This window comes from Natator depressus, chromosome 2 (assembly GCF_965152275.1).
Source record: "Natator depressus isolate rNatDep1 chromosome 2, rNatDep2.hap1, whole genome shotgun sequence".
Taxonomy (NCBI): Eukaryota; Metazoa; Chordata; order Testudines; family Cheloniidae; genus Natator; species Natator depressus.
Window position 1 is genome coordinate 11982870 of NC_134235.1, and position 20786 is coordinate 12003655.

The following is a 20786-nucleotide window of genomic DNA, read 5'->3' on the forward strand; positions in this document are numbered from 1 at the left end:
TCAGTTAATCTCTCTTTTGCAGGATGCCTCCTGACTTAATTAAAAAAAAATATCCATGGTGAGTGAACTTTTGAAAACCCCCCTTTGCTTTGTTGTGCTTAGCTAGCAAGGTTAGCAAACCACAGGAAAATTTTAATTCAGTCTATTTTTTCAAAGCAGGGGAAGGCACTGATTTATCACAGTCACACTCAATTTCAGCTTCCAACCATCAACAGTCAACCTGGCCCTGTTCAAATGTGTGCATACCATTTTTTAAAAAAGCATAAACTATGTAACTTCCCCAGCCTCCCCCCCCCCATAGCTCAGAGAAGGACTTTTTCCTCAAACTTTCCAAAAAATTGCACCTTGGGCAAAGATGGAGTTGAGAAAACTTGAGCTTAAAATGGGTATTTCTTAGAAAGTGAGACATTGTGTAAAACGTGGCTGGGGTAAGACTCCAGAGGATTACATCTGTATGCTCCATGTGATATTGTACTGTATTTGAAGACAAACACTCCCTAACTCCTGATATGCAGCAGTCCCACCCCTCTTGCCGTTTGGGTCCTAGTTCTTGCTAATAAGGTCTCCAGTAAATAGCCCATTCAGCTTAGTTCTCTCCCTCCTTGTCCTGCAGATTCCCAGAGCTGGGCAAACTCTATGCATTAATGTTTTCCCCAAATGTCATTCTAGTCTCTGCTCTGGGGAAGAAAGTGTCTATCCTTTGTCATTGTGACTATGTGAATTTTCCATATAAAATCCATTTTCATTCAAAGGGAAATGAAAAGGTCAACTTCCAACTGTGTTTTTTGCTTGAAAATTGGCCCGTGTTTACCTGGAAAATTGTCCTGTTTTTGCAGGAAAACAACAATTTGAAAATTGTCCCTTTTGTGAGTTCGTTACAAAAATGCAGACACCCCATGAGCGAAACCCTTGCGTCATTTAAGTCAATGGCAAAATTATCATTGACTTCAGTGGGGTCAAGGTTTCGCCCCACCAATTCTGAGAGGCTTAGCATTCTGTTACAGTATTTCATGCACTTCTGTGGACCACCTGTTTCCTCTCAGCTGCGCCCTCACACAGCAGCCCATCAGCCAGGCTCTATGGAATTCTCTCTGTTCTCCTCCCTCACTGCCCCACTAGAAAGGGGTTGGGGATATGTCTTGGGCCCTTTTTTCAAAGTCTCCTTCTCTTCCATCCCCTTCTCCTGCTGCTGCTACTACTGTCCCTTTAACCTGCTTCCAGCATGCTGCTGAGCGACGGGATCACCCAGGCATTGCAATCATGGGCCTGATCACAGAGCCAGAGCGCTAGACCCTGCTCCACACTAGTGTCAGCGGCAGCATAATAATCAAAAGAACAGGAGAAAGTGAGTGCTGGAGAAGAGTGGGCATTTATTATTGTTGTTGTTCCTAGCTCCGCCACAGCCTGTGTCTGAAAGAACCCGGAGCTGGAGCAGCTGTTGCACTGAGTGGTGCTGCCGCTGAGTTCAGTAACCATAGCAACAGCATCAGCACCATCACCATCCTCCTCCTCCTCACTCATTCTCCTCCTCCTTAGCATCGTCAGTACCGGGAGTAGGAGCAGCAGCAGCAGCCCTGACAGGAGCCAGAGCCCAGCAGCAGGGACTGCAATCAGCCCACTGCCTTTCTGTACCTGCTCCATCGACACCAGCAGCAGTAACCACTACCTTGTTTCCTACTGGGAGAGGGAGGGAGTGTGTTGAGGGAGGACCCCACAAAGACCCAGGTAAGATCAGCTGTGCTGCTTGCAAACTCTCCCCTTGATCAGTGCAGTTTTGTGTATGTGTGCATATTGCTAGTTTATTGGCTCTCTTGTTTCAAAGGCATTTTAATGACATTTCAACCAAGCATGTTTTCCAAAGCATGTTTTGCGATCTTTGCCATACAGACCCTCTCTCCATCTCCCCCCATATGTGAAAAATAATAAATCCCTGTAATATTCCAGTGAGACTGATTAGAAATGGGGTGATCAGGGGACACAACGTGATCCGAGTATGAACGACTTGAGCTGTGTGCTTCAAAATAAAAGTGAAGGGTTGCGATGAAGCAAAGGTCGACATAGCAATAAATAACCCTCTGAAAAAAATAATCCGGACAACAATGCATTTCCCTTTCCTCAGTGCACATAATAAATTCCTCGGGTCATATTTAGGAGAGATCTGTAAGATATAGATGTGTGTGTATGGGCTAGAGAGGCAACCTCATTGTAATCTGTCACTGAAAGGGTTGTGTTACATGCTTTAAAATAAAAGTAAATAGTTGCAGTAACACTAAGGTCATCATAGCTATTAACAATAATTTAAAAAAAATACTTACCAAAATGTTCAGTACTTCCTATCTTAAAAAAAATGTAATGAGTAAGAAATAAGGAAAACTCACTGGATCAATATATAGAAAAATATACATTGGGTGCATTTAAAAAGGGTAAAGATCAGCAATAATGCAAAGACGAGTGTGGAAATTAATCCTCATTGAACACACAAATAAATAAAAATGCCATGCAATGCCCATATGCAAACTTGTATCGTGCTGAGAGAGTGAGTGTTTGTGGAGAGGGTAAAAGTAAGTTGAAGCCAAGTGGTAACTGTATGCTATGTAATGACTGCAGAGAGCTCTTTCCACTTACACGTAACTAATATTTTTTTGCAGCAGTAAGGAGAGATAGAGACGTCAGCAGCTATCTCCTCCCCCCCGCCCACCCTGGTTATCACTGCCTGCCTGGTTGGAAATGTACTTCGCTGTAATGACAATCAGCATTTCAATAACAGCGAGCCAGACATTAGCAAAGTCGTACCCATGAAATGCCAAAATTATAACCCTGCTTCTGCTTCATAATTATGCTCCGGGGGTGGTCTAGATGTGAGGTAGCCATGGCTAAACTACACCTGCCTGCACCTGCCTTCATGTTGAACAATGATAGAGAATGAGCATATGGGTCCCAATCCTGCAAAGCCCACTGAAATCAACAGGAACTGGAGGTGTTCTGCACCCTGCAGGAGGCACCGAACAAGTCTCAGAATCATGCCCATTATTTCTCTCTCATATGTAATACACACTACTTACACAAGCTGTGAAGCACGGAATATACACAGATCACCCTGATGGAGAAAGTGCTGTAGAAATTGACAGATAACTACATCCCTGCTCTGGAATTCTGTAGGATGGGTTAAAAAACCTGTACAGAGATTAACATTCAGAATCCAATTCTGTAGACTTGCAGAGTAATTTCCCTAGCACCCTCTCGATATCATTGTTACTAAAATCTATAGGACTTCTCCATAAGAGGATGTTTGACCTTATTAATAAAAGTATTTTAAAATAGCCAAGTATAATTAGAAGGGCTGATTTTTGGTCCTCGTTCTAATTAAATCTGTGTACTGTGAAACCATAGGTCACTGGATGACGTCCACTAGGATATCCTGGCAAGATCTACGATATATGTTTGGCCATGTTTGATTTCCTGTTTTAAGGCTAGAGACTATTATAATTTTGGGAACCCTCTTTTGCAATGATATGTCTTGGAGAGGATGGGTCAGGGGAAAAAAATGCAATAATAGGAACCTAAACCTGATCATGTTTATGGTGGTGATAAATCAGCTGCAGCATTTTAATCAGTTGTATACATGTTGTAGGGAAATCAAGCACATAATCAAGAGGGAACATTGTAAAGAATGAAGCAGAGTGAATATTTCATCAGTGCAAACAAATGATTAAAGGTCAAGGGGCTTTGAGATTACACATAATGTCCACAAAATATTCTGAATTATTACTTTGCTGCTAGCTGGAGGTGAATGATTTCATAGAAGCCAGCACTGTATATATGCTGACTCCTGATTACTATGGGACTGCAAAACTTCTGTTAAAAAACAGCTCTAGAAAAGGCAGGAAATCAGTGTGTTTATAGCAAAGCAATGCTCCTATAAAATCAGTGTGAGAGACGGAAAGTGCTGTCAGTTTATGGAGAGTCAGTCCAGTGTTTAGCGTTTGTATCCGTGTAATTGTAAACAGTCAGGGTGTGAGGTACTTAGGGTGTATCCACACAGTGATAAAAAACCTGTGGCTTGTCCGGCTCAGATGACTCGGGCTTGCAGGGCTCGGGCTCTGGACTGTAAAATTGCTATGTAGACGTTGGGGGGGGAGTTATCACTGTGTAGATATACCCGTAGAATAACTGATTTTTAATATTCAGGGCCAGCCAACACTTCCAGCTGACAGTGATTACCCCCCACTTACTCAAACTAGAATCTTCTGAGAGGATTTTCCTTGTATCAGATGGCTTGTTTTATATTACCATTTCATGCTAATGTGGAAGGACATATAGTCTGTCTTACTTTGTACTTGGAAGTTAAGGGTTGGACTCTTGACGACCATCTAGCATTAGTATCTGGCACTGTTCTAGGGGGAAAAATGCTATTTTGGTACCTAAAGGTATTAACTATCTTTTAAAAATCCAGTTTCTTTTTCATTAGTCCTCCATTGTGTCTCAATGGAGCTTCGAACAAAATCAGGCGTTTATGGTAGCTGCCATTAAAGTCAGCTTTTGTCAACAAGTTGCAACAGTCATTTCTGAGACACAGCAGCTAATTTCCTCTTATAAGTGTAGGGGAAACTGCCAGGTTCCCCATGCCACTGCTTGGTACTATTTGGCAAGTGATTCTTCATTGCTGGTGAACAACGTATCTGATATTGTTGTTTTTTTTTTAAATTCATCTTCATTTTATTTAGAGGCTTTGAAGAAAATTTGTTTTTACTCTAATTTTCCCTTTATTTTTTCTTGTCTCAGTATTTTAAGTGGCATGCCCTTTTAACTGGGTAAAATCAGATTTTTAATAAAAAACAGACAGATTAGTTATGGCAAAGGATTGCAAGGTGATCCAGGGTAATATTTTCAGAGATGCTAAGCAGCAGTCTGCTGTGGTCCCTTTGGAATTAAAGGGAGATATGGGGCCTCCGCAACTCAAGGGATCAACCCCTCTAATCCATCTCCCTGTCAGGGAAAGATTGTTCCCTGCTGGATATGAGACAGAACCACACATCCTAAATACAACGTAACCCATGCTAATACAATGTAGATCTTTGTCCCTATGACTGGGTGTACCAGGCCCTTTGAGGACCCCTGCTGGAGGCCTTGTCATCCTACCACACCCTGCTCCCAGGAAGGAGCAGTGAAAGTGGGTCCTCCAGACCTGCCTAGAAAGGCTGCAGGAAGCAGCCAATCAGAGCACAGCAGGCTCAGATAAAAGGAGCTACAGGGTCTAAGCAGGTCAGTCACTGTCTGAAGCCAGAAGGAGACAGACTGACTGTGAAACTCTATAGGTAAAGCATCCTGGGAGAGACCCATTCAAGGAGGTGTAAGCGGGGGAATAGTCCTGCTATTGTGGGGAACTTTCCTGGCTTCTGCACTACCCCAGTGAAGTGGGCTAGCGAAAGGATCTGAGTCCTCGCTCCCACTTCCTTTACGCAGTGGCCTCCCTGCCCTTGAGGACTCCCCTTCCACTCTCCTGTCTGGCAGAGTCCTCGTAACCCCAACAAGGCTGGGCCCAGGATTCCTGGGGGGCTTGACCTCCAACCCTGCTGTGGTCACCTAGGACAGGGGATAGGGTGTCCCCACTCTGGGGTACTCTCTCTGCCCTGGTCACTTCTCTGACCATTACATACAATTTAAAGCAAATGCAAGTTACTTAATTGACAATTTAATTTTAAAAAGAATAAGGGAAAATGAGAGGTTAAATGAAACACATCAACCCGCTCTGTGGCAGGGAACATCACAAACAGTGTCTCTGGAATGTCAGGGCAGTTCACAGTCTGTTCCTTGTAAGTCCCGGGCCTTCTTCTCAGGCCCAGGCTGTGCTGCAGGGATGCTGTGGGTTGGACACTCGCTCTGGTGGCGGCCACAGGCTCTAGGTGGTAGGGCCCTTCTTCCCAGCATTGCTTGTGCCCTGTCAGGGTTACCAATCCCCTTTTGACTCTAGCCTGCAGAGCCTCCTGGCTGAGGCGTCTCCCTGTGTTAGGCCTCTGCCCAGGGTCCCCCCTTGCTCTCCCCAGCTGGTCATGACACCAGCTCCGGACTGCTCCAGCCTCAGCTCCACTCTACTTCAGCACGGCTGCTGCTCTGCCTCCAGCTCCCTGGGCTGCTTCTCTGGCTCTGGTTGCTACAGCTCTGCTCCCAGGACAGGTCTGCTCTGCAGGCTGCTTCTGGGACTCTGCTCCCAGCCCTGACCTGCTTTGTGGTCTGCTTTTCTGGCCCCTCTGGCTCTGGTTGCTGCAGCTCTGCTCCCAGGGCAAGTCTGCTCTCTCTGGGTTGTGCCTCTGGCTTTGGGGCTGCAGCTCTGCTCCCAGGACAGGGTCTGCTCCCTCTGGATCTGGCACAGCTCTGCTCCCCAGCTCAGCTCGGGCCCCTGCTTTCTCCTTAGCTTGGCCCCACTCTGTCTGACCCAGGCAAATCCAGCTCACACGGAGGACAGGACCTCCCTGGCCTCCTGACTCCCTGATTAGCCTGCCCACCCTGTCGTTCAGGCTGACCTGGAGTATTGGCCTCTCCCCATTGTTCCTGGGGGCTGTCAGTCTCAGGGTCCTTATTGCCCATCGACCCTTCCCCCTTTTTAGTACTGGGAGCTAGCAACTAAAACACCCCCCACTGAATGTTAGTAAGGGGGCAACAGTCCCCTTACAGAGGGAACAGAGAACCCTGAGGTAAAGGTGAAGAGGAGGGGGCTACATGGGAAGAGCCCCAGGGAATAGCAGCAGCAATGGCATTAAAGGGGGCTGCCATTTTTAGGGTCCCCGGGTTGGAAGCTGGAGTAGTGAGTTGGCCCGGGTCCCCTGCACTGGCAAAGTGGCCAAAGCCCTCAGAAGGGGACAAGTTTTGTTTAGAAGCCCAAGCACAGGGCTGGTATGTAGAGGGCTCAAGGATGGGCCTGAAGAAGTTGCAGAGGGCCAACCATTTGTGGAACTTTGTTCCTCTTGCCCCCCATCCCCAAACGGGACTGAACTTGAAGGCGTGACCTGGCTGGAGAGCTGAGGTAAAGGCTAGGAATCTCCAGAGAGAAAGCCTTGGGGGCACTGCTCTATGCCAGGGCAGGCACAGACTTAAAGCTAGTACAGAGGGGGCTGAGGACAGAGCCCAAAGACAGGGCAGTAGATGTTAACAAGGGCATAGAGACGGGCCCTGTTGGACCTTTTACTCTGGTTTTGTTTGTGCGTATTGGCTGTGTGTGACTTGGCTGGAGGGCTGGGCCACTGAAGATGCACCTGAGGAGGTTAACAGCTGGCCGGGGGCAGAGAGCAAGTGCAGGAGGTGCTCATGAGAGGCGAGTGTCTCCTCTCACGGCCCCTTCTCGTGGCTATCTCACTGGAGAGTTTGAGGGTCTGTCAGTGTTCACAACTTCAGCTGTGCAGGTACCAGGATCGCCCTCCATATGTTGACGTAAGTGGGGTTTACGAAAAAAGCCCTCTCTGCCAGACTCTGGGTGTGTTTTTTGCTGTGGATCCACACTTCACAGTTGGAGCCCCTCCCTGTTCTCTGCAACGTGTGAGGTTGTATTTTCCTGTATGTGTACCGGGTGCTTGTGTCCAAGCAGGCAACTAGCCTGCCATTATGGTTGAAGTTTCATGCTTATTTCCTGTATTCTACTCTGGATCCAACTCCCTCCCTTGCACACTGACAGTGCTCTACATTTGTGCTTCTCAAGCTATCTGATGTGGGGGACCGACAATTTTTTTTTCCAGTGTGCGCTCAGACCGGCCGCCGATGGCAGCCGGTCCGCGGACCACCACTTTGAGTAGCACTGCTCTACATCCTCTCTGGAGGAAGCCGTGCCTGACCTCCAGCAAGACCTTTGCTAACACTGTTCCAGGAGGTAAGGTGTTGGGGCTACCAAAGGGCAGTTCCAGTTGCTATGTTGCTCTGAGCCCTGTCTCAAAAGGTCAATTTCATCAACTTGGTGACACCCCTGATCTCAGCCCGCCTAGAGAATGAGTCACAGGTTGCTTTCTTCCAAACCTAAATCCAAGGGATATAATTTTATTCCCTTTCTAATCCTATCATTAGTGCCTGCAATGCTAGTGACTCTGTTCTGCAGTTTTACTTCTCTAGTGGCTGATTGCAGATTGAGCTTCCTAAGGAAGGGCAATATGGAAATTCCAGGTTTCAGAGTAGCAGCCGTGTGAGTCTCTATCCGCAAAAAGAAAAGGAGTTCTTGTGGCACCTTAGAGACTAACAAATTTATTTGAGCATAAGCTTTCGTGAGCTACAGCTCACTTCATGATGAAGTGAGCTGTAGCTCACGAAAGCTTATGCTCAAATAAATTTGTTAGTCTCTAAGGTGCCACAAGTACTCCTTTTCTTTTTATGGAAATTCCAGTTTCTTTCAGTCTAACCAGTGTCCTGTGTTGTATTAATCTATGTTAATGGAGAGCTCTGGGTTTTTTGCCACAAGGATCTGCCACTAAACTGCCTGTAAAACTGTTCTCTTCTGTGCTTCCCCCTCTGAATTCATGCAGGCTGTGAATTCATGCAGGCTGTGTTTGTTTTTTTAACCTGGCTGCTGCCTTCCTGCCAAGAAGAGCAGAATCCCTCCTTCCTTCCTTCCAATGAGAACTACAGCCAAACCCTCCTTCCCTTGAACTGGAAGTGCAAAGAACCAATACGATGTAAATCACTCAGGACTCCTTAGAGATGAAGGGCACTATACATAATTACCATATCCTGTTTTTTTAAATAGTTTTCTAGCTGTGACAAATTACAGTTGTTTAATCACTCCTGTAGAAGGTTAGAGAAATGGGATTAGGGTCAGGTGAGCAGCAGTTTGGTGTTTGGTGAATCCTGACTGTCCGTTTTTTGTAACAGTTCTCTGTTTTGTTGTATTCCCAAACATGTTTGGGAATATACACATTGTAAATGCATGACTAAATGTTGTTAGTTTTTATTATTAATGACATTGCAAGGGACTGGCTTGTGTGTGTAAAATTTATAAAATATACCACTACTCAAGAATGTATGAATCAGAAATGCTTGTCTCTATGTTATAGATTGCCAACACATAGCAGAGATTCTCCTTTAGGTTAAGTGCTAGGAGCCTGCGCTTCTGTTGCGTGCGGAACTGAACTCTATCCCCACTGTGACCATGAGGTTTTTAAGGAGTCACTGGCCATATTGTTGCACACAAGGTGAAGTTCCTAGGTAGCTGCTGTCTGTTACATTGTGACCTGGTGCTAAGTGTCTGCTATATTCACTCAGCACCTCCTAGCATCAGGCCGTAACTTTATTCCATTTGTTTGGAAAACGTGTACCTGAGCCAAAGCTCCTATGTGATATTTCCACTGACTGTGCACATTCTACCTGGAAGAGGACTGGTTTCTGTTGGATATTTCTTTTAAATTAATTGTTGGTATCTAGCACGCAGCAGCGTGTTGAATTTTATGTGTAAGCCAAGGAGCAGGTCTCAGTCTTTCTATTGCCCCCATGGAGCTGCATATTTATCAGGTGTGATACATCCACCAAACAATAATGAGTCCATGTCAATGAGTTGTTGACCGGTACTATTGTAAATTTGTATTTTTGATATGTGAAGGATACAGAAATCAAATATCTTTCTAAGAGTTATTTCTTAAAGAGGAGAGCAAGAGTATCCACATTTAACTTTTCTGAGTCTTTTACAAGCAGGATATTTCCTTAGTACCAAAAAGATCAAGATCTCAGAGGCTCTGATTCTACAACGAGTATCTGTGTGGGCCCACTGCAGGATTGGGACCCTGACCACAATCCTGTCCTCCCTTACCTTTATCCTCCCTCTGCTTTTTGTTTACATCCACCAGTCATCTCTCATTAGATACTAACATTGTAAACTCTTTGTGGTAGGGACTGGCTTTTTCTTGCAGGTGGGTAAAGTTCCTGGCGCACAATGGGGCCTTACTTCTGATCAAAGGCTTTATTCTCTACCCCAGTACATATCGTAATATTACTGAGATGGTACATGAGGAATGATCCCATTGGGTTGACTTGGAGGTTTTCTGGTTTTAATAGTATGGCATTGGGGCCCAGTAAATAATAAGAGTTCACAAAGTGGCATTAACTTTATCACAAATGGCTACTGGAAAGTCACAGGATAAATCCCATTCTAAATGCTGTGCCTAGATCCCTGAATTCTGTGCTGTGCCTGATGGGTTTGCCTGTTTTCTTCACAAAAGGGGCCGCGTTATTGATATTTTTTGTTGTTGTTGTTGTGTGCATGTAATTTTTTTAAGTACGGGATTCCATTATGAGATCTCGTTTCAATGAATTATTTCTAGCACAATAGTGAATGGACAAAGGGGAAGATACAAACAGTGGGCCCAAGCTCTCCTGTGTGAGGAGTGGGGGGGTCATCTGCCTTTCCAGGGCTCCATAGATAGCTGTCCTGTGGGGTTGGGAACAGGAAGAGACTGGGCAGTTTGGCAGAGAGAAGCAGTAGGCTGGGTAGGTCAAAAGGGCCTCATATTGTTCCCCACAATGACCCTGTGGATTTTCCGAAAAAGGAGATACCACCTAGGGTCAGACTACTTTCTCTTAGAAGGTGCTTCTGTAGTAAGAATCTTAGAATTATAGGGTTAGAAGGGACCACAGGTTTTTTGTTCAGGAGGGGATTCTTGGAGACCCAACTACAGTAGAACCTCAGAGTTACAAACATTTTGGGAATGGAGATTGTTCGTAACTCTGAACAAAACATTACAGTTGGTCTTTCAAAAGCTTTCAAACTGAACATTTACTTAGTAAAGTTTCAAAGCAGTATTATGCAGAAGAAAAATGCTGCTTTCACTTTTTTTTTTGTAGTTTATGTTTAACACAGCACATAAGAACGGCCATACTGGGTCAGACCAAAGGTCCATCTGGCCCAGTATCCTGTCTTTGGACAGTGGCCAGTGCCAGGTGCCCCCGAGGGAATGAACAGAACAGGTAATCATCAAGTGATCCACCCCCTGTTGCTTATTCCCAGCTTCTGGCAAACAGAGGCTACGGACGCCATCCCTGCCCATCCTGGCTAATAGTCATTGATGGACCTATCCTCCATGAACTTATCTAGTGTGGTGGGTTTTTTTTTTTTTTGAACCCTGCTATAGTCTTGGCCTTCACAACATCCTCTGGCAAGGAGTTCCACAGGTTGGCTATGCATTTTGTGAAGAAATACTTCCTTTTATTTGTTTTAAACCTGCTGCCTATTAACTTCATTTGACAGGTTTGTGTTATGAGAAGTAGTAAACAACACTTCCTTATCTACTTTCTCTACTACACCAGTCATGATTTTATAGAACTCAATCATATCTCCCCTTAGCCGTCTCTTTTCCAAGCTGAAAAGTCCCAGTCTTGTTAACCTCTCCTCATACGGAAGCTGTTCCATACCCTTAATCATTTTTGTTGCAGTACTGTACTGGCTTTTTATTGTTTTGTCTCTGCTGCTGCCTGTGTACTTCTGGTTCCAAATGAGGTGTGTGGTTTACTAGTCAGTTTGTAACTCTGATGTTCTGCTGTATTGTGAGGGTTAGGGCCCTCCACACACACACACACAGGTTTTGGGGTGGACCTGTGCGATGGCTGCTATTTTGGCTGACATGATCAAACCAGGGACCACCAGTGCTTAAGCGGGGGGAGGAGAGGGGAAGCTGCTACAGCTTGAGCTCAGAGCCAGGCTATGTAGCTGGGGCTGTTGCAGACTTGCATTCTCTGTGGATAAGGCACAGAGTGATCTGTAATACACACTAACCAGTGGGTTACTTCTGTACTGCTCATTCATTTCTATAGCCCTCTGTTTTACTATGGCATGCGGCCCTCAATTATACCAAGTCATATGGAGTCACATCTGACTTATGCAACTGACTGGAATGGGACTTTAAGTGAGTTAGCTGTGTACCAAATCCTGCTCATCTGAGGCTCTGTGGCAGGTCTGTGGAGGTCTGAAAGCAGTTTGTGGCCCATATTATACTTTGTAAATCTATTGTACAACAAGAAAAACTATAGCATCATTTATTTCCTTTGTGTCTCCATCTCAGCTGAAAACATCTTTTGTCCCTAGCTCACCATTGTATCCCTTTTCATTTTTCTCTCCCTCTGCAGCTGTGTTGATGCTAGGCTCTGTCAGGGTGCAGTTTGCAGGGTAGATGGTACAAACAAGAACGTTTCATAGTTACCTTCATGCATGCTTGGCTTGACCCTGGACAACTGACGTTAATAGGACTCTGGACCTTGACTTTAATAGGAGTAGGCTCGAGCCCAGTATTGCAATAGGCTTTTCGAGGAAGATAACCTACAATCTAGGAGCAAAGGAAGATTAAGAAGTGACTCAGCCTGTTTCAGAGAGCCTAATGCAAAGCCCATCAATTCAATGCAACCATTTCCATAGGCTGCAGTGGGCCTGGGATCCAGCCCAGAAGAAAGTTATGGAGAGAGGTCAAAAACTAAGTGGTGCATTATGAATACCGGAGTGATATAAGAACAGCCATACTAGCCCAGACCAACAGTCCATCTAGCCTAGTATCCTGTCTTCTGACAGTGGCCGCTACCCGATGCATCAGCGGGAATGAACAGAACAGGGTGATTATGTCTGATCCATTCCCTGTCTTCCAGTCCAGCTTCTGGCAGTTGGAGGTTTAGGGACACCCAGAGCATGGGGTTGTGCCCCTGACCATCGTAGCTAATAAACATTGATGGACCTACCCTCCATGAACTTTTCTAACTTTTTTTTAACCTAGTTACATGTTTGGCCACCACAGTGTCCCTTGGCAATGAGTTCAACACGTTGACCTTTAATGATGTGTGGAGAGAAGAGCAGTGAGGACAGATACTGGATGAGTAGGCAGGGGAGATGTAGGATGAAGTGGCTCCAGAGGGGTTATATTTGGAGGTAAGGGACTGGAGGATTGGTGCTAAGGGAATACAGTAGTGGTCTCAGTAGCTTTTGGTGTGGTAAATGTTACAAGAAAAAACGGGGAATGAATCCTGACTGGATTACAAGTCAAATATTTTTTGTTTTTGGAATAAACCACTGGGAAATGATCAGATTTTACCAGTAGTGCTGTAATGGAGCACTGTCTTGCTTTAGGTGACTCATGGTGGGAGAGAATGACATTAGCACTTTAATAAACGTACAGTGCTGAGTGCATTGTTTCAGCTCAGCTAATAATAACATTCTAAATGAGAGACAAAGTGGGATAAATCACATCATAATTCAGAATGCAGAAATAGTCGCTGCTAGAGGAACTAAAAATATACAACTGTATAACCCTAACACCTACAGCGGCATGCTGGTGGAGGCAGGGTGTGGGCAGGCTGGCTAGGAGGGAGATGCTCACTTGTCCTGGATGTTGGATGTGATTCATACAGCTGGTGTCTTCCTTGGCTACTCAGTAAGTGGCTTCACAGGCGCCCTATGTACTGGGGAGCACTGGGTAAAGGGTAGGGCTCCAATAAACCACACAAACTGCAGTCTGAACTGTGGGGAGGCAGGCAGCTCCATCTGTGTGCATGCAGTGTCCCAGGGATGTGCCCCAGTGCCAGGCCTGTTACCTATGGTACTGGGTCTAGGGAAGAGGTCTTACTCCTATCATAGAACCACAGGGTTAGAAGGGACCGCAAGGATCCCCTAGTCTACACCCCTGCTGAGATGGAGGATTTGTTGTGTCTAAACCATCCAAGGCAGATGGCTCTCCAGCCTCCTTTTGAAAACCTCCCGTGGAGGAGCTTCCACAACCTCCCTAGGCAGGTCTGTTCCATTGTCCTACTGTTCTTCCAATTAGGAAGCTTTTCCTGAGAGTTAATCTAAATCTGCTTTGCTGTAGTTTGAACCCATTGCCTCTTGTCCTGCCCTCTCTGGCAAGAGAACAAGTTTTTCCATCTTTTTTATGACAGCCTTTCAAGTTTTCAAAGACCACTATCATTCTCCCCCCTTACTCTCCTCTTTTCTAAACTGACTATACCCAGTTCCTTCAGCCTTTGCTTATATGGATTGCATTCCATCCTTTTGATCGTCTTTTTTGTGCACCTCTGGATCCTTTCCAGTTTCTCTACATCCATTCTATAAAGCAATGACCAGAATTGGGCACAATACAGCTCTACTCGGTGCTGGTTAGATCTCAGCTGCAGTACCATCAAGTCCTGTGACTTCCATGTTATGCCTCTGTTAATTGCAACCCAAAATTGCATTTCCTTTTTGCAATAGCATGACATTTTTTCCCTCCAACACCATGCTGTATAAAAGATGGTGGCCACTGGCTGAACTGTTTACAGCCAAGGATCTGGGGTAAGTCCATTCCTTGACCCTGCCCCCCCCCACCCCATTCTCCACCAAACATGTCCCTTCTGTATGCTACTCTTAGTCTGTGGAGGTATGACCATATGGGGCCTGATCTTGCACTTACTGAAGTCACTGGGATCAGCGTTGGGCCCAGGCTGTGCACGACACAGGTGCTGATTCTCCTGCCTCCCATGCCTCTCAATTCAGTTAGATTGGGCTGAGCCTGGTGCGGAAGAGGGAAGAATCAAAGCAAGCACCATGGGCCTATCTGCCCTCTCAGCCAGCATGAGCGCCCACAAGGGAAGGCCACTCTGCATCTCACCCCCTGCCTCATGGAAGTGAGCAGAAAGAACTTCCACTGACTTCACTGAGCACGGACTTGGCCCTTCAGTGCGGCTTACCTGTGCGCACATGTCAAGGGGAGTAGTGAGGGCAGAGCACCTGGGACATGTGGGAGACATGAGAGAAGTCATGTAGTCAGAGACATCGTTGTGAAAAGCCTTAAAGCTGAGGATAACCACATGGGGCTATGAAGCCAGCAGAAAGATTCTCCAAGGTCGGTGATGTGTAGCACATGGGGGGTTGGGGGGGGGGAGATGAAGTTGAGCTTAGCAATGATATCTTGGCTAGAACCAAGGCAGAGTGGTCTTTAAGAGCATTCTTTTTACTGAGTGGGGCTTGTTTCCTCTGCAGTGTGTGTGTGTGTGTGTGTGTGTCGCAGAGGCAGGTGTACCTTCTGAGAGGAGACGCTTCTGACTTGTTCTTAGTTGTCCATTGTGGCTGGCTAGGATACCGTTATGACACCTTGAGGTACGTAGGGTTGCCAACTTTCTAATCACACAAGTGAACACCCATGCCCTGCCCCTGCCCCATCCCTTCTCTGAGGTCCTGCACCCACTCCGTCCCCCCTCCCTCCGTCGCTCACTCTAACCCACCCTCACTCACTTTCACTGGTCTGGGGCAGAGGGTTGGGGTGCGGGAGGGAGGCGAGAGCTCCGGCTGGGGTTGCAGGCTCTGATGTGGGGCTGGGGATGAGGGGTTTGGGGTGTGGGAGAGGGCTCTGGGCTGGGGCAGGGAGCTGGGGTTCAGGGGGGTATGGGCTGTGGGTGCAGGCTCCAGGTGGGCCCAGAAATGAGGGGTTCAGGGTGTGGGAGTACTCCGGGCTGGAGCAGGGGTTTGGGGTGCAGGGGGATGAGGACTCTGGCTGGGGGTGCAGCCTCTGGGGTAGGGCTGTGGATGAGGGGTTTGGGGTGCAGGAGGGGTCAGGGTGTAGGGGTGTGTGTGTGGGGGGGTGAAGGCTCCAGGAGGGTGTTTGGGTGCAGGAGGGGATGCCTGGCTGGGGCAGGGGATTGGGGTCTGGCAGGGGGGCAGCTGAGGGCTCTGGCTGGGGGTGTGGGACTCTGGGGTGGGGCTGGGGATAAGGGGTTTGAGGTGAAGGAGGGGGCTACATATACCAATTTACAGGCAACATGTTAGCGCACTTTAGAAATCATTTCTCCGGAGAGCACATTACTCCAGTGTACAGACAAACCCCTAATCTTACTTTACGCAGTTACTTCAGTCTTGTCCTGTCTTTCTTCATGAGGCTGGTCAAAAGGCTTGTACTGTAAATGCTTTGGTGCCAGGTCAGTCCATCATATGTGGTTTATACAATGCCTAGCACAGTGGAGCCTGATCTCTCATTGTGGCCTCTACATCCCACTGCAATACAAATAATTGGTCCCAAGTCTATCTTGTGTAATTCAGATTTTGCCTCCCTAAATACACTCTGCAGTTTCTGTTTGGATAGTTCAGATTATGCATTTCTGGGGTGGAGGGCACAGTTAAAACAGGTGCCGTGTTACATCCCAGAAGTGGCTGCAGTTCAGAGGCAGATGAAGTGGATTCCTTTTATCAATGAGTTCCTGGCCTCATTGAATTAATGGGAAAATTCCTTTTGACTTCAGGGAGGCCAAGATTTCACCTATATGTATATTACACATAAAACTCCCCAAAGATAAATGGACATTGTTAAAATTACAAAGTCAAGCACTCAAATTAGGAAATGCCAGAATTCAGACTGCCACGATGAAGCATGCTCAGGGCACCCTGAATCTTCAAAGATTCTAGTTGCTTAAGTCGAAGAAGTCTCTACTAAGCCTGTGCAAACTGAGATCTTCCCCCCCCAAAGACTTATAACTGGTCCAAATTTTGAAAGATTTTCACAGGGTGACAAAGGGCATGTCTCTGACACGAAGGCCACCCCTGCCAAATTTCAAGTCCCAGTTCCAAAGAATGGCGGCGCTAGGGCACCTCAAAGAGAAGGTTGCCTGATTGATTTTATTATTTTTAATATTGCACAGCAGTATAGTTTTCCTAGTCTTGTCCATGGAAACAGTTTCAGCCAAAATGGTTCCACTATCTACAAATATTTGACCTGTGCAGACACAAAGCATGAAAAATTTCAGCCATTTGGGAATAGTTGAAATTCGGCAAAGTTAGAAGCAACTGGGAACAGGGTCTTGTATTGGAAGTGTTGGGCAACATTAATAGGTGGCACTACCAGCCCTTCATCTGCTCAATGACTTGTTCAGAACCCCTTAATCCATACGAGTATTTAAAATGAACTCAAGGACCAGGCATGTGACAAAGGAGTAGTCCCTGTGTTCATATAGCACTTTGCAATCTTTAGGGATAGAAGGTTCCGTATCAATATAATGTTTAATGAATTAGTAGTATGAGCTGCGGGGGGAATGTCTTAGTCTGGATGAAGTGTAAATAGTTCCAGTAATGTCAAAGGGAATGACTGTAATTGTGTTCACTCGCTGTTCGCCTCTCCTATTTTGGTATTGATTTTCTTCATGACAAAGGGCTCTTCAGACATGGCCGATGCCACATGTACAATGTGTGCAAGGTGACTTCTTCCACACAAAGCCATTTTCGAAGATTGCAGATAGGCTGTAATAGTTCTCACGCTGTAATGTAGATGTGCAGTGAGCAGAATTTGAAAATCATTACGCATTTTCCAGAAGAGATCAGAGATGACAAATTTTGACACGTGGAAAGAGCAAATACAGAAGCTCTCATTGCATGGAAAAGCCTTGCAGAAAAAATGGTCTCATTTTTTTGAGACCTTGTGTAAGATTAATTTAGGTTTTCTTTTCTTATTCAGATAACTCTTAGTTCTGAATATGAAAAAGATGAGACTGTAAAGACCACATGGAACAAAGAGTTGGTATGGCCTAGATGTTTAACTTGTCAGGAAAAGAGTCAGTAAGTTAAATCTGGGACATGCTTAGAGTGTGTGAGTGTAATTTTACTCTCTAGTATGCTATCACTGGCAAGGGAATCCTAGTTCATCCTGACTGCAGGCCTAGAGACAGCAATTTTTCTCAGTCTTAAACCATATACAGTCTAATCTCAATATACGTTCGATGCATAGCTAGATAATACTCCTGGGGAAATTCTGCTCCACTGCGCGTGTGCACAATTCAGGTCCCCTGCAGATTTCTTTGCTTCTCCACAGAAAAAATGACTCTCTAACAGAGAGCAAAGGGAAGCTGCAAGAGCAGCCTTGCAGCACTCCCTAGTTGCACAGGTACATTGTTTCAGGCACTCAGAGCAGCGGGCAGAAAGGTAAATCACTGCAAGGCTGCGGACACCCCAGTCCGTAGCTCCCACCCGGAGCTGGGATCAGCTGCTAGTCCCAGCTGGGCTGGAGGCAGGAGAGGACAGCACTTCCTCTTCCCCTGCATGGAGTGGCTGGGGCTGTGTCAGACCCACCCCCAGAAACCTCCCCCAGCTGCAGGAAGCTCAGCATCCTCCCCTGCTTCCTGTCATCATCACTCCTCAGCTACTGAGGGAGGGGTCACTGTTTGGGGTGCTGCTCCCCCATCTACCCAACCCCTGTACATCTGGACTTCACATGCCAACCCTCACCCTGTACACCCAGAACCCCCTAGCCCTCCATGCCCATTGCCCTAACCCCAACCCATTGACCTTCAACCCCTGTATCTGGAGCCACCTTGCATTCAGATGCCCTGCACCCAGACCACTCCCCTCTGAGCTCCCTGCACTCAAACCCCCACCTTAATGAGCCCTACCACCCTGAACCACATACCCAGACCCCCATACCACTGACCCCCCAATTAGCTTCACCCAGACCCTCACTCCACCAAGCCCCACTCCCCCAGGACCCAGACCCCCTTGCTGAGCCCTGACCATTTTCACCTGGAGGCCCCTGCAGAGTCCGATTGTCCCTGCACCTGGAACCCCCACAATGAGGCTCTGTGCATCCAGATTCCCCCCCACACCTTAGACCCCCCCCCCACTGAGCTGCCTGTATCCAGGTTGACCCACACAGTATCCTCCCACCCTACACCTGGATCCCCCCCCACACTGAGCCCTTCCACACTGGATCCTGCCTGGCTGAGCCTGCCTGCCTGCCCCACACCTGGTGTGCCTGCCGCAGAGGGGCAGGGCCCCAGGGTATTTCTGAGGGTGCCTCCTTGCCTTGGTTTTTTGCTGAATTTTCAATTTGTGTTAGTCTTAAGGATCTTTTACAGAATGTTATGGTTCTGCTCCTGTCTGCATCGGTTGTATAGGATACGGCTGTTGTTCGCTGCTCCCTCTCGTTGTGTAAACTCTGTATGTCGACAGCAACAGCTGCACGTGGGCCAGCCTACATGAGCTAGCTTGAATCCAGCTAACATGGGCAACAAGAACAGTGACAAGAGAGCACTATGGGCTTCAGAGCAGGCTAGCAAGCCAAGTATGTACCCAGGTCCCTGCTGAGCTTGTATGACCACTCTGAAGCCCGCACTGTACTGTCTTCTCTGCTATTGCTCCCTGTGCTAGCTGGATGAAAGCCTCGCTAGGGCAGGGTAGCCCATGCACGGCTTTTGCTGTATGGACATAGCGTGAGATGCTCATGAATGATGAGCCATTCTGCTGGAGAAGTGTAGCTTGTATTCAGTGGCACTTTAAGCAACATGCGGGCCTTTAGCATTTGTCTTTCAGGTTTCCTATTCAGTCTGGCTATTGGCTTGATGTGGCAGCCGGTCCACTGATTCAGTGACCAACTTACGTGTGAGCTTGCCACTCTGCTTGTGGTTCCTGGGCTGATGTTTGTTGGGGCAATTCCACGGGAAGGACGAGGAGGGAAAAGCTCCTTTGTGTTGCTAAATGTAATGCATGTAGTATGAGAGGTGCATGTTAACCGCAAGTGTTGAGGGGAATTCAGTATCACACTTTGTAGAGAAGTGCTGTATCTTGATAGTTTGGATCAATACTTAGATGCTGTGTGCATGGATGTGCTCACGCACTTGTAATAGATTGTCCCCTTTGACTCGAATGGTTAGTTAATATTCAGGGCCTTGCCAGTTTGTTTCCTTCAGAAGAAATTGATTGTGACTGAGGTATTTCATTATAAATAAAACAGGATTGCACCAAAGTCTTGTTTCCCCAAACACAATGAACAAGAAATGAACAAGAGCAAGCAGCTTATATGCTCAGAAATCCATGCCTGTCTTTCCCATGAGTACTGTTCGTAGCCAAAGCTCTGTCTTTTTGCTTCCTCCCCGGGGACATGCTCATGACTGTATCCATGAGATACAAGAAAGCAAGAGACCGCAGACATGTTCAGCTGCAGCCAATCCATCCCCTAATCTGTCTCTTACAGTCAGGCTCTGGGAAAGCCCTTCGCCAACATGGCTTAGCTTCTGATTGGCTTTGCCATGCAGCCATTTGCCTAGAGCAAAAAGAAAAGGAGTACTTGTGGCACCTTAGAGGCTAAGAAATTTATTTGAGCATAAGCTTTTGTGAGCTACAGCTCACTTCATCGGATGCATGCAGTAGAAAATACAGTGGGGAGATTTTATATACACAGAGAACATGAAACAATAGGTGTTACCATACACACTGTAACAAGAGTGATCAGGTAAGGTGAGCTATTACCAGCAGGAGGACACGTATGTCAAGTACCTCTGACTCCTGGCAAAACTGATAAGAGTTTTGAGCGCTCAGCACCCGTGAAAACCAGGCCCAAGATGTTGTAAGTTGATCACCTAAAAACTGTGGCACACTGAATTAATAGAAAATCTGGGCCTACACAACTAGGCCCCAGTCCTGCGTTCTTCTCATTCCCAATACTGCTACTGATGTCAGGAGTTTTGGATGCATAAAGAATTGGGTATGCAGGATGCTGGTTTGTTGCATGCATTCCTGCAGGCCATATTTCAAAAGGTCTGCCACTTTTGAAACCCATTGTCCAAAGTTTTTCTTATTTGGAAAAGGACAGGACTTGCTCCTGCAGTATTACACTGAGAAGGTGCATTAAATTGTTTGCTCTCCCCTCCCCCATAATGCCAGATATAGTGCTCGATCCTGTAGGTCCCATAATCACATGAGTAGTACCCCATGAGAAATCACATTGACTTCGGTGGTTGCGGGATCATCCCCTGGGTTATTGGCTTAAAACAAATATTTCAAAATGCCTAAAACCAATATTGCTGCAAGAATTGTTCCCATTTTTACATGCTACAAG

The 20786-nt window shown here is 46.6% G+C and overlaps 1 protein-coding gene across 1 annotated transcript in view; it reads left to right on the plus strand.

The window, feature by feature from the left end:
* Window positions 1-1546: 1546 nt before the first annotated feature.
* Window positions 1547-20786, plus strand: part of FAM135B (family with sequence similarity 135 member B) — a 334802-nt gene continuing 315562 nt past the window's right edge. The window contains exon 1 of the mRNA XM_074943811.1: window positions 1547-1725. The gene's annotated coding sequence lies outside the window, so the exon portion shown is untranslated. The remainder of the gene's footprint in view (window positions 1726-20786) is intronic.